A 15,684-nucleotide genomic window follows, 5' to 3' on the forward strand; every position below is an offset into this window, starting at 1 on the left:
AGTGCCTCGATACTTTTTATCTTTTGATATGTTTTGTTGGTCTTGTAACTATGATGTAATTTAAATAAAGATTTAAAGACTATAGGAACTATTGATTGATAGACTGTAACAGAGTCTACTCTGCTATTCTGATAGATGGACGTCATGTACTACTGCGCATGCACAGCTACCTTTAATCCATCTCTCCCACATGGCTTGGGCTGTTGATTTGACATGAATAGCCCCATTGACGTTCTAAATTCCACCTAAGCCCGGCTCGATCTATGCAGCCCCAGCAAGGCATTCTCAGGTTGCTTATAGCAACCTGACATGTGCATTAGGAGGGGATTATTTAAGAGAAAGGAGAGGGCCTGGGATCTGCACTGCACTAATATGCGATATGACTAATGGGTAACTATGGACGCTTGATCCAGTTACTAACAAGCTGAGAGCATGCGCATTAGGTGAATCATGATGCTGATATAAAATATAGTATTTCTCTATCAATGTCCTTTGTGATGCACTGTCACTTTCCCCGTCTATGCCGTCACATATGTTATCTAAATATATATGTATTTTTCGAATGTTTTCTAACTATTATGTAAAACCAATTGAGACACATGATATGATGTCACTGAACTCGGATTATTAAAGGTGTGCACCTGAGTTTGTATTTTATGCTTGACAAAGACCCTGTGAGGGTTGAAACGTTGCAGGTTTTGTGTTGGTGAATAAAATAATATATTTCTATTGGAGTGCTGCGGTTTCCTCCTCATTTGGATTGGCTATTTCCCCCGGATCGCGGTTATCTACTGCGGGCACCCCCTGAAGTTGGGAGTCTTGTATGATCCGTATGATTTGGTTACTGGCTTTGCTGCTGATATCTTTTTTCTGAGTACAAATCAAAGGACACACTTGTAGCCTGGGTCTCACAGTCAATACTCTGCCACTGTCCTGGTTTCTTTCCTACATACACTACCGTTCAAAAGTTTAGGGTCACTTAGAAATTTCCTTATTTTTTAAAGAAAAGCACAGTTTTTTTCAATGAAGATAACATTAAATTAATCAAAAATACACTCTATACATTGTTAATGTGCTAAATGACTATTCTAGCTGCAAACGTCCGGTTTTTACTGCAATATCTACATAGGTGTATAGAGGCCCATTTCCAGCAACCATCACTCCAGTGTTCTAATGGTTCATTGTGTTTGCTAACTGTGTTAGAAGGCTAATGGATTATTAGAAAACACTTGAAAACCCTTGTGCAATTATGTTAGCACCGCTGTAAACAGTTTTGCTGTTTAGAGGAGCTATAAAACTGACCTTCCTTTGAGCTAGTTGAGAATCTGGAGCATTACATTTGTGGGTTCGATTAAACTCTCCAAATGGCTAGAAAAAGAGCTTTCATGGGAAACTCGACAGTCTATTCTTGTTCTTAGAAATGAAGGCTATTCCATGCGAGAAATTGCCAAGAAACTGAACATTTCCTACAACGGTGTGGACTACTCCCTTCAGAGGACAGCACAAACAGGCTCTAACCAGAGTAGAAAGAGAAGTGGGAGGCCCCGCTGCACAACTGAGCAACAAGACAAGTACATTAGAGTCTCTAGTTTGAGAAATAGACGCCTCACATGTCCTCAACTGGCAGCTTCATTAAATAGTACCCGCAAAACGCCAGTGTCAACGTCTACAGGGAAGAGGCGACTCCGGGATGCTGGCCTTCAGGGCAGAGTGGCAAAGAAAAAGCCATATCTGAGACTGGCTAATAAAAGGAAAAGATTAATATGGGCAAAAGCACACAGACATTGGACAGAGGAAGATTGGAAAAAAGTGTTATGGACAGACGAATCGAAGTTTCAGGTGTTTGGATCACACAGAAGAACATTTGTGAGACACAGAAAGACTGAAAAGATGCTGGAAGAGTGCCTGACGCCATCTGTCAAGCATGGTGGAGGTAATGTGATGGTCTGGGGTTGCTTTGGTGCTGGTAAAGTGGGAGATTTGTACAAGGTAAAAGGGATTTTGAATAAGTAAGGCTATCACTCCATTTTGCAACGCCATGCCATACCCTGTGGACAGCGCTTTATTTGAGCCAATTTCATCCTACAACAGGACAATGACCCAAAGCATACCTCCAAATTATGCAAGAACTATTTAGGGAAGAAGCAGACAGCTGGTATTCTATCTGTAATGGAGTGGCCAGCGAAGTCACCAGATCTCAACCCCATAGAGCTGTTGTGTGAGCAGCTTGACCATATGGTACGCAAGAAGTGCCCATCAAGCCAATCCAACTTGTTGGAGGGGCTTCTGGAAGCATGGGGTGAAATTTCTCCCGATTACCTGAGCAAATTAACAGCTAGAATGCCAAAGGTCTGCAATGATGTAATTGCTGCAAATGGAGCGTTCTTTGACGAAAGCAAAGTTTGAAGGAGAAAATTATTATTTCAAATAAAAATCATTATTTCTAACCTTGTCAATGTCTTGACTATATTTTCTAGTCATTTTGCAACTCATTTGATAAATATAAGTGTGAGTTTTCATGGAAAACACAAAATTGTCTTGGTGACCCCAAACTTTTGAACGGTAGTGTATGTCAATGTTTCAGAATTTGGAGACTATGAAGACTAGACTTACATCTTCAGAATAGTCTGTAGAGTGGCTATTTTTCGTTTTCTTGGATAAAACATAATATTTTTACATTGCTATTTTTAATGCTCAAGGGGAATTTTTTTTAGATTCAACCTTTTATCTATTTATAACTGTATGCTATGAGGCTTTTCTCATTAAAACATTCAGAAAATAAATGCTCATGTTATAATTACCATTCCACCTATTGTTCACCATCAAGAGGGATTTATATATATTGCCATCATTAAAATTCGACAACAATAGAAAATAGCTTAATGGTTTCCACTTAGCCATTCTTCAGCGGATAATATAAAGAACATGTAGCATAATGCTATTGTTTCCCTCAGTCCTCTCTTAAAATAAAATGAGACACAGCAAAATCACGGGTGCTCTCATTAGAGATTCAGGAATTCTATTTAGAGACATGCACAATATAATATAGAGCTGTAAGAGATTTGTTTTTTATTCAGATGATCTAAATGGTATTTTTCCCCCAATGGAATTTATATGAGAACAATAGAAAATAATTTAGATTTTTCACACTGTTTTTTTGTAGCAGCCAGCATGCTGAAGGACATTACTAGTTGAATTGTTATATGTTTGAACTATGTGTGAACTCTTTCTTCTTGACTTTGTTCAATCTCATTGTAGCAGTATTCTTCTAAAAAATATTTTGCAATGCAACTAGTGACCTTCACCAGACATTATATAATTCTCCCATAGACATAAGTCTATTGATCAAAGCTGAAAATGTTAACCTTATTCTTTATATGTAGTGTAGTTTATGTTTCTAATCTCAAAGCTTGACTCAAGTCATTGGACTCAATGTCAATATTTGTAGGGCTCTAATTTCAATCAGTTTCTAGATTCCTCCCAGTGTAAAATAAAAGAAGACATGACACTTTTCACATCTCTAGAACATAAGCAATGCTAGTCAACATAGTCTGTATAGTTTTATCAGGATAGTAATTTTTTTTAAGAGATCATGTTCATAAGACTACTCTTTCCCATATGGGATTAGGTTCCCCCGCACGAGACTTCTCTGAACCAGAAAGAAGCACTGCATACAGAGAGCAGCTCTTGCTATGGTGGATGCGACCCATTCATGTTCTTCTGAATGGCAACACCGCATCTGTAAGAGTTACTATAGTAAATGGGGCCTATGTAATCTAAGACACAGGCCCCTGTTACTATAGTAGCGACACATACTTACCCATCTTCCTTCCCGAGCGCAGCGGAAGTTCTGACGACTTCTCGCGTCATGACGTCAGGACGCTGTGCGCCGCGGATGTCGTCACGATGCTAGATGGTGTTGAGACATCCGCTGCACCCGGAGGTGAAGAGGAGGTAAGTGTAACGTTATAGTCTGCTGGGGTGCTGTGTCTAAGCCTGCCTTGTGGTAAGCTTAGATACAGGGTCTAACACAGTATCACACATGGACCCAGTATCTAAGACTTCCACTTTAGGCTTAGATACAGGGCCACGGCAGACAGTAATCTTATACAGTATAAGATTACTGTCTGCTGGGGTTCTGTATCTAAGCCTACATTGTGGTAAGCTAAGATACAGGGTCTAACAGACCGTGTCACAATTGGACCCTGTATCTAAGCCTACTACATGGTAAAATGATCTACGGTAAACCGACATCACATAGTCATGTAATAATGAGGAGGACTTCAGTGGTAATACAGTGTCAATTAGACCCACAGCCTATTCACAGCAGGACATAAGTAGATTCAATTAATAAGATAGTCTAGGCTGGATTTATATGCACCCGAAGGCATATTTGACATTAATAATTTTGCAGCTGAGACACGGCAATGAGTCACCGGCTCTGTGGCAGCTCGGACAGTAGCTATGGGATCCGGCTGAGGTGAGTGGAAGCGAGCGCTGGCGTCTCCTGTGGAGGAGACTGGTGCAAGCGCTCACCGACTCGTGGCTGTGGCTGTCAGGGAGAGAGTGGAACTGACGGCCCACTACCACGGACCTGACACACATACATACATACACGCACACACATTTTTTTGGGGGGATGAACATATGTTAGTACAGGAATACTTACTGCTGGAGCCCTGTATCTAAGTCTATCCCGTGTGATACGGACTGCTGGGGCCCTGTATCTAAGTCTATAATGTGTAATACTGTCTGCTGGGCCATGTATCTAAGCCTATCATGTGTGATACTGTCTGCTGGGGCCATGTATCTAAGCCTATCATGTATGATACTGTCTGCTGAGACAAGGTTAGTATGTGGGACTACCTACAGGGGACTGGATGGCACTGTCTACAAGGGGGATGTATGGCAGAGGGACTGTGTGTGGAAACATACAGTGGGTTTGTGACACTAAATACAGGGGGCATTGTGTGGGGAACTCTCTACAGGTGTCTTTGATTAGAGCCCCGAGATGTAACTTTGCTTGGTGCCCCAGAAATACCAAATTTGCCCCTGAGGGTTAGTACAAGGATACTTACTGCTGGGGCCCTGTATCTAAGTCTAAATTCACACGAGAGCAACAGGTTTATGCGCGTAAAAAACGTGCTTAAATCTGGTCGTGTGCGTTGCGTTCTTGCATAAGTGTGCTTTGCATGTGGCATGTGTTTTCACGCACTTGCCAGCACTTGGATGTAGTCTGTGTGTTGTCCGTGGTTTTCACGCACCCGTTCACTTCAGTGGGCGACTAGGTGGGTGAAAACGCACCAATATAGGACATGGAGTGAGTTTGACGCAACGGAAACTCGCTGCGTGAAAACTCACGCATGTGTGAATAGCTTCATTGAAATCAACGGGTCCGCGTGCTGTGCGTTATTTCAACGCACAGCACACGGACGAGATTCACGCTCGTCTGAATGAGCCCTAAGCCTATCATGTGTGATACTGTCTGCTGGGGCCATGTATCTAAGCCTATTATGTATGATACTGTCTGCTAGGGCCATGTATCTAAGCCTATCATGTGTGATGCTGTCTGCTGAGACAATACATCCAATTCTATCCAGCGGTGTAGCAATAGAAGCCTTAGGGTATGTGCACAAACACTAATTACGTCCGTAATTGACGGACGTATTTCGGCCGCAAGTACCGTACCGAACACAGTGCAGGGAGCCGGGCTCCTAGCATCATACTTATGTACGATGCTAGGAGTCCCTGCCTCGCTGCAGGACAACTGTCCCGTAATGAAAACATGTAAAAATCTTGTATTAGGAATAATAAATGTTAGGCTGGGTTCACACAGAGTTTTTTGCAGGCGGAAAATTTGCCTCAAAATTCAGTTTTGAGGCAGATTTTGCTCTGCCTGCACGCCGATTTTCGTGGCGTATTTCTCAGCGTTTTTCGCCCTTGGCCATTAAGTACCGCGGGCAAAAAACGCAGCGAGATATGCTTTCTCTGCCTCCCATTGATGTCAATGGGAGGTCAGAGACGTAAACACCCGAAGATAGGGCCTGTCCCTTCTTTTTCCTGCGAGACAGTTTTTCCGCTCGCAGGAAAAAAACGCCTCCGCCTCCCATTGAAATCAATGGGAGGCATTTTCGACTGTTTTTTGGCGCGCTTTCCGACGCGGTTTTCACCTCAAAGAGCTCATCAAAAAACTCAGTGTGAACTCCCACCTAAGACAAACTTTGATAAAAATGTAAATACAAATATTACAATGTATATTAAAATAGTTTAAAAACAAAAAGCTGAAGCCCTTGTTATATAACATTTTACTAACTATAATTTTTTGATTATTTTTATATTATTATTGGATCAAGTGACTCATAATTTTCAGTTGACGTTTATTTAAATCATTCTTACGTTAACAGAGTTAAGGATGTGGCTACTGTATGTGTACATTATATGATACATCTGTGTGCAGGAAAAGAAAATAATATATGGCTGACACATTTTCTGCTGTGAAAAAATTTCTTATGGAGTTAACAACCACTAGCTACTACAATAGGAAGTATAAAGCTTACCCGTTCGTGCAAATGAGCCTACCATTATGCCTAATTGCGGCCCTTTGGCCGCAATAGGATTTATTGGTATGCCAAGTGGATGGCACGGGCATAGGAGCTGTGCCATTGCCATCTACAACGAGTGCCAGCTGTAATATGCAGCCGACTATCTACTGCAACGATAGGGATTGGCAATAACTGATCACGGCAATTTAAACCCTTAGATGTCGAGGTCACTGTTAGCATCTAAGTGGCTACATAGGGATGGGGCTCCCTTTGCCCCCACATCAGTCATCCAGCGACGTGATCACGGGACGCTAATAGGTTTCCATGGCTATATGTCCTTGCCAAAGACAGGGTCTAATAGATTGCCTGTCAGATTTACACTGACAGGCAATAATGGGTTGGTATACTGTTTATACAAATAAATTATAGATGTGATTAGAAGATCGCATTTTGAAGTCCGCTAGTGGGACTGCAAAAATAGTTAAATACTGTTTGATAAAACGTATTAAGAAAAAAGGCATTCACAGTTAGAAAATTAAACATTTTTGTTGGGCCCGCAGTCGCTGACCGCCGGCACATCCTACTCACCGGCAGCCGTGACCACAGGACACTCATCTTGCCGGCGTCTCCCTCCCTGGAGATGCCAGCAAACGCCGCTGAAGCTCCCCATTGATTCCTGGATATAAAGGGCCAGCGCGCGCACCAGTGTACTTTTCCCTAACCGATCCCTATGCACCCTGGACTTTAAAAAGGACTCTGCCCTCTTCCTCCTTGCCTGAGCGTTGTTGTGTCTACCCATGTTCGTTTAACAAATGGTCCCTTAGTTGTATCCCATATCCAGTAATTGTGTTTCTTCCAGTGCGATGTCTAGTGTCGGAGTCGAGTTCACCATCTGTGCCAATTGTCATCTGTGCCAAGATTTATCTGTGCCAAGTGTCATCTGTGCCAAGTATCTGCCACGCCAAGTGTCTGCCAAATCTCCTATCCAGGTACTCTTGTGCTATAGACTATCATTGTCTATTGTTTGTCCAGCTGCTATGGCAGAGCGCCCTAGTGGGTCCACATACCCCATAGCCGTGACAGTACGCTCAGGCCATGGATCCCCCTGGTCAACCCAAATCTCCATCTCCTGTCCAATTGATTCAAGGAGACATGCGTGATCTCCGAACATTACAGGATCAGCTTCTGCTCGCTGTAAATTCCATTGTTACCCGTTTGCATTCTCCACCCATGGCTACTTCCTCTACCCAACTTCCTGTTGACCTGGCTGCCTGTTCTGGGCATGGGATTTCATTGCCTCTACCTCCTCATCTCGACGGATATGCAAAGACCTGTAGAGGCTTCATAAATCAGTGCAAGATCCACTTCAGATTACGTGCCCATTTCTTCCCCCTCTGATGAGGCCAAGGTTGCATTTGTTATTTCTCTTCTCTCTGGTAAAGCTCTGGCATGGGCGAACCACATTTTGGAACAAGAGGGCCCGGAATCCTCTAATTTACCATTATTTATAGAGACTTTCCGCACTGTGTTTGAGGAACCGGGCCAAACATCTTCTGTAGCTGCCTCGCAACTGACTCTCAGACAAGGGGAATCTACTGTAGGGGAGTACGCCATTCTCTTCCGAGGGTTGGCAGCGGAGCTAGCCTGGAATAGCGAGGCTCTAGTGGCAACTTTCTGGCAGGGACTAGCTTCATGTATAAAGGATGAGCTAGCAGCTCAAGACCTTCCCTCTTCTTTGGATGCCTTGATACTTCTAGCAACCCGGATCAATATGAGAATCCAAGAGCGCACTTTGGAAGTTTGCCGGGAGAAGAGATCTTATCAATTGGCACCTAATTTTCAAAGACCTCTTCTGCCTTCTCGTGTTGTACCCCCGGAAGAGTCAATGCAAATAGACAGACTTTCAACTGTGGTCACAAGGGACATTTTGTGCGCCAATGCCCTCAGAAGCCGGGAAAACTCAAGCACCTAGGGTTGATAGGGAGATAACTCTAGGTGAATCTACCTCTACTATGAAATTCTCTCCCAGACTTTCTATTCCTGTGTCTATTGTAACCGGTGAAGTATCGCACAGTGTGCCTGCTTACTTGGATTCTGGAGAGGCTGCAAATTGTATCCAGCAGGACTTAGTAGACTGTCTCCACTTGGCCACTGTTCCTCGGCAGAAACCTCTGGCGGTCGCTTCTGTTGATGGACAACCTCTGCCCGACTCGATCCTGTCTATCACCAAGCTACTGAGACTACAGATAAAAGTCCTCCATTCTGATTTAATAACCTTCTATGCCTTAACCAGAGCTATTATCCCCCTTATGCTGGGATTGCCATGGCTTCACCAGTACGCTCCAGTCCTTGACTGGAATTCCGGAGAGGTCCTCCAATGGCGACAACGATGTCTTCACTGCTGTCTGCCTCAGGTTTGACCTGTTGTTTCTCTTCTGCCTCAATCTCTCTCTGGACTACCTCAACAATATGCTAATTACGCAGATGTTTTCAGCAAGAAGGAGGCAGAGATCCTTTCTCCTCATCCTCCCTATGACTCTATGACCCTATGACTCTATGACTCTATCGAGCTGCTTCCTGAAGCCTCTCCCCCTTGCAGACGGGTTTATCCTCTCTCCTTGCCGGAAACCCAGAGAGCTAAGGTGAACAAAAAACTGTGATTTTGGCGTTTGTAACCGTGAGGTAAATAATGGTATATTGCAATAGTTCGGACTTTACGGCTGCGGCAATACTAATTTTGTTTATTTTTTTACATTACTTTATGGGAAAAATGGGTAAAGTTTTTTTTTTCAACTTACATTTTTTTTTCACTAGTAATAACTTTATTTAACTTTTCTTTACACATTTTATTGGTCCCCCTAGGTGACTTGAACCAGCGATCGTTAGATCTCTGATACAATACAATTGTCATTTTTATGGGCTTCTGTAACAGCGCGATCGCTGTTCCTGCCCGTTAGTCCCGCGTGTCAGTGGTAATACACAACTGACAACCGCAGCGTATCGAGCAGACTCAGTGTGTGAGCCCACTCAATAAATCACCACCGCACCACAACGTGCTATTATGTCATGGTACGCAAAGTGGTTAATGCGCAGTGGATGGTGCAAAGTAAAAACTGCAATTTTCCACTGGTATGCCATTTTAGTGCACAATATGTTGTGCCCAGTTTGTGATACTGCAAACAAATACCTCATAAAATGTTAAGCGGATTCCCCGGGTATGGCAATGCCATATATGTGCCATATATGTGGGCATAAACTGCTGTTTGGGCACGCTGTAGGTTTCAGAAGGGAGGTCAACCATCGAAGCCCGGTCACTGCCACTCCGTGTCGTTTTAGCCTTTTTCTCCTTAATTTGTCATGAAGTAAGAAGTGAACAGGCCACATCCGGCCATGATATTGCTCATCAGTCAATTGCCCGATTACTTTTGATTAATGTTAACCAGTGGAGCACATGAAATAGACGGGACCCTGTAGCAGAGATCAGAATGGTCCTAGGTGCTGGGTTTGCCATTCAGGACAGAAAGACCTGGTGTTTGTTTCTCCCTCTACACAATACATGACCCTTGGGCCAATTACTCATCCCCTTGTTTGATAACAATGCGGTTTCTCTGGAGATCTGAGTTCTGAATAGGTTTTTGCCACCTAATAGTAAGGGGATGGGACCAACCACGATAGTTTCCTTTTCTCTAAGGGCCCAATAACCCCTGCATTGTCTACCTCTATGGCACATACGCCACTGCTGTTAATCTTAAACTAGAAACTGTTGGAGCACATCCGATCTCCTGGTAGATTACCTCGGAAATGTTCCCAGGAAATCTTCCTGAATTACATACTGAAATCAATGTTATTACAGCAAAATTACCGACACAGAAACTTAATTTACGGAAATGTACACTGGTTCTTAATGCCAGCTGCCAAAATTGCAATTTTTGTGAACATTATGCATTTAGTTCTCCTACTATGAGGAGCCCATTGATCTTTACAAGAGGTCTCTTTAGAAAATAGAAAATTAATTACTACCAGCAATGTACAAACATAATAATAGTATTTAGATAGAGTCATCTTAGAACTCGAAAATATGTGCCTGCATTGTTTAACACAGCAGTCAGCTCAATATGGCTTGAGGTTACTGAGATCTAGAAATGTGTCTGCTTCAAATAATTATTCTTCGCAGTTCTTTGTGCTATATCCCTTCCTCCGACATACTCATTAAACAGTTAGCGTTATACTTAAAATCAATGCTTGCTATTAATAATATGTATTGCACTCACACGTCTATTATTCTAAAACGTAATAGCATGAAATTAAGTTCTTATGTTTTACGGTTTAGAGTTCTTTAAAATTTGCATTAAAAATATTTGTTTCAATGGAACAAATTTAACCAAAAGAATAAAGGTGATTAAGGGTTGGTCGCATTATTAAGTCAGACAGAGTAAGAATAATTAAAAGGTGATAGAAATATAACTGGAAAGTGCTTATGTTGAATTGTGATAAGAGAGGTTTTTTGTAATAACCCCAGAATTTTTTCTCTTTTTCTTTTGGGTGGTCTTGGCTTGGACTAGAAGCTTCCTAACTAGATGTTGTCTGCATTTGGGGAGACCAATGAGCACAATAGGGTTACTTGTAGAAGAATATTCAGTATAAGTCAAAGCTGTCAGGAAAAGTTCACATGGGGCGGATACACTGCGTAATAGAACGCAGTGCATCTGCCCTGTCTGCCGCAGGAAATTTCCAGTGAAAATGTGCCCCAAACTGTGGTGCAGTTTTCCGCCCGGAATGTCCGCTGCGAAAAACAGCAGCACTAAAGCCTCCTGGGATGTCGTTTCCGCCATGTGACCACCGCTACAGGCTGTCATTGGCTGCAGCGGCAGTCATATGAGATGGAGCGTCATCCCAGGAGGACAAAACACAGACTAGGTAAGTTTATTTTTTAAAAAAATTCTGAGTTTCAAATCCGCCACAAAACACAGAACAACTGCTATTTGATGTGGGATTTACATCCCCATTGAATTCAATGGGGAAATCCCACAACATATAAGCAGCTTTTACGTGAAGCTGCGAAAAGAACTTCCGCACCACAGGTAAATTTCTGAGCGGTATTTCCACTCAGTATTCACGCAGCGTATGGATGAGATTTGTTCAATCTCATCCACTTTGCTGCTACTGTATTTGCTGCAGATTTTCCGCAATGAACTCTGTTGCAGAAAATCCACAGTATTTACGCAATGTGTGAACTGGCCCTATCTATCTAGCATATCTATCATTCCAGATGAATTTTGAGAATAATCAATCACGTGTCTGTACTTGAGTTCTAACAGAATTTGTGTCACCTGTGCAATACGATTTTTCAGCAGCTAGTTGTTGTTTTTTTCCTGAGCTCAGGTCCAGAAGGAAAGGGATGACCTACCGACCTTAAATTCCTGGACAGTCAGGAACAATAGTGGATTTTTTCCAGTGCCTGTAAAAAACAATTGATACAACCGTGATTTATGCATTTTTTGGAGCTTGTACAGATTATTGGATTATTGTAAGAGTGCAGTCACATGCGGCAGATTTTGTTGCAGAAATTTCTGAAACTGAAAATCAGTTTAATTCATTGAATAAAAATACATACCCATGATAAAGTTTCTCCACAGGATGACACTATCCCCAGGAACCTTATCATGGGTATGTATTTTTATTCAATCTACCTTACTTTACCACTTTTATTGCATGGTTTTTGTACCAGCTCAATGTCCATGTTTTAACCCTTTCCCGTCCCTAATGTGAATATTTACGTTGGGTAAGGGTATTTAAAAATGGCGCCAACTCAGAAGCCGAGTGGGCGCCATAGCCTCCGGGTCTCTTCTGTGTTACACATCAGGGACCCAGCAGCAATGCTTGCAATCAGAGACATCTCTGATCGCAAGCATTTAACCCCTCAGATGCCGGAGTCATATGTGACAACCGGCATCTGAGGGTTTTTTTTGCTTTCATTTTTATTTTAGGGCCAGTCAAAGGCTCCCGCGTGACGAGTTCCTCATTCAGCCGAGAGCCTTGTGAACGCTACCCAGGCCTGCTATAGGAAGATTGCTATTGAGACCTGCCTGTAAAAAAAGTTTTAAATAATATAAAAAAAAAAAAAAAAATATATATATATATATATATATATATATATATATACATATTGTAATGATAGGGGTAGAGAAACAGACAAGTGAGCCCTAATCTACCCGCCACTCAGTCCCTGCCTACTTGCAACGACCCGCCCTAGGCGACGGGGTACAACTGGGCGACGGTCCCTACGCTCAATAAGTGCACGACAGACAAACAGACAAGGGTACACAGAAGCAAAGGGAAATGGGGCAGTTGCCCACGGCAACACCGTGAGCAACAAGAGTGGTGAATGAGCCGAGACAAACCAGGAGTGTACGAGGTACCAAACGCAGAGCAGGAGAGTAGTCAGTAAGCCAGGGTCAATATGAAGCAGGGTCAAATAGTTCAGAAGCTGCAGCAGGGCCAGGAAACCAAATGAGACAGAGGGCGGGAGCTAGCTCCGTCTGGCCAGGCTGTGATAGGCTCTCCCACTCCTAAGCCTGCCATCCTGAGTGGTGGAAGATGGAGTCAATCTCACAGACATTGAAGCAGGTGCAGACTGATTACCTTTGGGCGTTGACACAGAAGCTGTGCCTGGCAGATCCTTTACAGTACCCCCCCCTTTTATGAGGGGCCACCGGACACTTTCTAGGTGGACCTGGTTTATTGGGGAAACTAAGGTGGAACCTCCTGACCAATACCTCAGCGTGAACATCCTGGGCGGGTACCCAAGTCCTCTCCTCAGGCCCGTATCCTCTCCAATGGACCAGGTACTGGAGGGAGCCTTGGACCATCTTGCTGTCCACAATCCTGGCCACCTCGAATTCCACCCCCTCAGCGGTGAGAACGGGGACAGGAGGTTTCCTCGAGGGGGCCAAGGACGGGGTGCAGCGTTTAAGGAGGGAGGCAGGAAACACGTTGTGTACTCGAAAAGATGGGGGCAACTCCAGTGGGAAGGAGACAGGATTGAGGACTTTAATGACCTTGTATGGCCCTATAAACCGGGGAGCAAACTTCTTGGACGGGACTTTAAGGCGCAAGTTCTTTGACGATAGCCACACCAGATCCCCGACCATAAACAAGGGGTTAGCAGAACGTCTTCTATCTGCCTGAGTTTTTTGTATGCTCTGGGACGCCTCTAGGTTCTTCTGAACCTGGGCCCAGACTGTGCACAGTTCCCAATGAACGACCTCTACCTCGGGATTGTTGGAACTACCAGGTGAAATGGAGGAGAACCGTGGATTAAACCCAAAATTACAGAAAAAGGGGGAGACCCTTGACGAGTTACTGACCCGGTTATTAAGGGAAAATTCGGCGAGGGGAATGAATGAGACCCAATCATATTGACAGTCAGAGATTAAACACCTTAAATATTGTTCTAGAGACTGATTAGTCCTCTCAGTTTGGCCATTAGTTTCAGGATGGAAGGCAGAGGAGAAGGACAGATCAATCTCCAACTTTTTACAGAAGGCTCTCCAAAACAATGAAACAAATTGTACCCCTCTGTCAGAAACAATATTGACAGGGACCCCATGGAGACGCAGGATGTGTTTGACAAGCAAGGTAGCTAACGTCTTAGCATTGGGTCGTTTCTTGAGGGGCACAAAGTGGCACATCTTACTGAAGCGGTCTACTACAACCCACACCACCGACTTGCCTTGAGATGGAGGAAAATCGGTGATATAATCCATGGAGATATGGGTCCAAGGTCTCTGGGGAATGGGCAAAGAACATAGTAAGCCCGCTGCTCGGGACCTGGGAGTCTTGGACCTAGCACAAACTTCACAAGCAGCGACGTAGGCCTTAACGTCTTTAGGCAACCCAGGCCACCAATAGTTTCTGGCAATGGGGTGCTTGGTACCCAGGATGCTTGGATGACCAAATAGTGCGGAGTCATGATTTTCCCTAAGTACCCTTAGCCGGAATTGCAGGGGAACAAACAGCTTGTTCTCAGGAAGGTTCCCGGGAGCTGAACCTTGATCAGTCGCAATTTCAGAGACTAAATCAGAATCAATAGAGGAAATGATTATACCTGGAGGCAAAATACAAGCAGGATCTTCCTCCGAAGGAGGGCTGGCCATGAAGCTACGCGACAGTGCATCAGCCTTAATATTTTTAGACCCAGCCCTATAGGTAACCAAAAAGTTGAATCTGGTAAAAAACAACGCCCATCGAGCTTGTCTCGGGTTTAGCCTCCGGGCAGATTCTAGGAAAACCAGATTCTTGTGGTCGTTAAGGACCGTTACCTGGTATCTAGCCCCCTCCAGGAAGTGGCGCCACTTTTCAAATGCCCATTTAATGGCTAAGAGTTCGCGGTTGCCAATATCATAGTTACTCTCAGTGGGCGAAAACTTCCTGGAGAAGTAGGCACAGGGACGGAGATGGGTGAGGGACCTGGTACCCTGGGGCAAGACAGCCCCCACTCCCACCTCGGATGCGTCAACCTCCACGATAAATGGCTCCATTTGGTTGGGCTGAACCAGCACCGGGGCCGAGATAAAGCACTTCTTAAGGACCTCAAAAGCCTGGACCGCCTCAGGAGGCCAGTGGAGGAGATCAGCATCTTTACGAGTGAGGTCCGTAAGAGGCTTAGCGATGACCAAAAAGTTAGCAATAAATCTCCTGTAATAATTAGCGAACCCCAAGAAGCAATGTAACACCTTCAGGGAGGCAGGTTGGACCCATTCCGCCACAGCCTGGACCTTGGCGGGGTCCATGCGGAATTCATGAGGAGTGAGGATTTGACCCAAAAATGGTATCACCTGCACCCCAAACACACACTTTTCGGTCATCGCAAACAGTTTGTTTTTCCCGAAGGACCTGGAGCACCTTCCTGACATGCTCAATGTGGGAGGACCAGTCCTTGGAAAACACAAGTATGTCATCAAGGTACACTACAAGAAATACCCCCAGGTAATCTCTTAAAATCTCATTTATGAAATTCTGGAAGACCGCGGGAGCATTACACAAACCAAAGGGCATGACGAGGTATTCGAAATGACCTTCTGGCGTGTTAAACGCAGTCTTCCACTCATCCCCCTCTTTGATACGGATAAGGTTATACGCC

General features: G+C 43.9%; 1 long non-coding RNA gene across 1 annotated transcript in view; it reads left to right on the plus strand.

Moving 5' to 3' along the window:
- The first annotated feature begins 3,880 nt into the window (after positions 1-3,880).
- The window catches only part of LOC142760714 (uncharacterized), a 59,380-nt gene continuing 47,576 nt past the window's right edge, over positions 3,881-15,684 (plus strand). The window contains exon 1 of the long non-coding RNA XR_012883372.1: positions 3,881-3,954. This is a non-coding gene — a long non-coding RNA (uncharacterized LOC142760714). The remainder of the gene's footprint in view (positions 3,955-15,684) is intronic.

Source organism: Rhinoderma darwinii, chromosome 4 (assembly GCF_050947455.1).
Source record: "Rhinoderma darwinii isolate aRhiDar2 chromosome 4, aRhiDar2.hap1, whole genome shotgun sequence".
Lineage (NCBI taxonomy): Eukaryota > Metazoa > Chordata > Amphibia > Anura > Rhinodermatidae > Rhinoderma > Rhinoderma darwinii.